Below are 1,350 nucleotides of genomic sequence, written 5' to 3'. Positions count from 1 at the left end.
AGAGACATGATACACCAAACCTTTCAGATCTTGCCATCGATGCTGAATGTGCAGATCATCCCGAAGTCTGTGTTTCTACAATAGAGAAAGCAGTTCAGGTAGACACTACGGATTTGGATAAACTTAAAGTCAAGCGTATCTCAGCGATCTCCTTTGGAAGCGATGACGATCTTGTATCATAGACTGGACCTAAATCAAGAGAAATGCTCGAATCTATTGTCAAAGCAGTGACTCTCGCAGAGCCTAAATCTACAGTGAAGCTAGAAGAGGAAATACCGGATTCCTGCACAATAGACATGTAAGGAATATATTTTTTTAAATAAATAGGCCTTTACTAAAGTGTTTCTTCCCTGAAACTACCTTTTTTAAACAAGTCGTTTATTAGTAGCCTCTTGATGAGTTCAAAGTAATTCCTTAAGCACAGAGGCGAATTAATTACTTATGATTCAAAACACGTTATTGTGCATTTTGCACCAAGCTGGACTGTTTCGGCCTGCTTCCATAAAAGATGTTCAGCTTTGAATGCTCTTTCGCCTTCGACGACTAAACGGCTTCCACCCGCAGCGTAATCGAACACATCCGCAAACTCCACAGCCACGTAGCAGGTTTCATTTTCTCCGACTGATGGCTCCTGATAATGCATGAAACAAGGTCACAGAAAAACACTTATAAGTTAAATTCAGCTTAAGCTACGGCAAAGTTTTTTTCACTGCATAAGGAAAACTCATTTTCCAACCGTTTGGAAGATAAATTTTGCACACAATTATTAATTTTTATTAAAATTTAGTATCCTGAAAGTTTGTTTACTTTTTCACAAGTAAAGACAGTGTCCTTTGGATGCGGTAAGAAAACGTTTTCCCCTGCAGTAAATTTATGTGATTTAACTAAATAAGCATCCTAGAGGATAGTTCTTTCGATACATACTCACCATTACGAAAATTTCTGCAAAAAACGTTAAAAACGGCGCGTTTAAAAATCACATTCTTTTTGCAATTCTTTGTTGACATTCGCTTCACACACACAAGCTGTCAAATTCAGCTTCGTAGTCGCGAATTATGAGCAGAGATGCCAGTTTTGAATACATGTCTTCTTTTTAAAGACATTTGATTTTGTAAAGACATTTTGAAGACATTATGAAATATGGTAAGACATTTCAGTATGAGAGCGTACGTGAGTTTTTAAGAGATATTGGGCCTTACTCGCGTATCCACTTATGCTTACGTTCCCACTACGCATGCATCTCACCAGATCTAGATCTTTCAAAAGACTACCACTTCACAAATCGAAGGTTTTCTGGTTACATACCGTTCCAGTAATTAGTTTTATGGTTATGGTTTGAGTTACAACCAA

At 37.6% G+C, this 1,350-nt stretch overlaps 1 long non-coding RNA gene across 1 annotated transcript; it reads right to left on the bottom strand.

Annotated features, from left to right (window-relative positions):
* Window positions 1–330: 330 nt before the first annotated feature.
* LOC129771850 (uncharacterized) lies at window positions 331–1,025 on the bottom strand. Its single transcript, XR_008742490.1, has 2 exons — window positions 929–1,025; window positions 331–631 (listed from the first exon to the last, which is right to left on the bottom strand). It is a non-coding gene; the product is annotated as an uncharacterized LOC129771850 (long non-coding RNA).
* Between the last annotated feature and the right edge of the window lie 325 nt (window positions 1,026–1,350).

This window comes from Toxorhynchites rutilus, chromosome 2, assembly GCF_029784135.1.
Source record: "Toxorhynchites rutilus septentrionalis strain SRP chromosome 2, ASM2978413v1, whole genome shotgun sequence".
NCBI lineage: Eukaryota > Metazoa > Arthropoda > Insecta > Diptera > Culicidae > Toxorhynchites > Toxorhynchites rutilus.
This window is presented reverse-complemented; position numbering and strand designations above follow the sequence as displayed.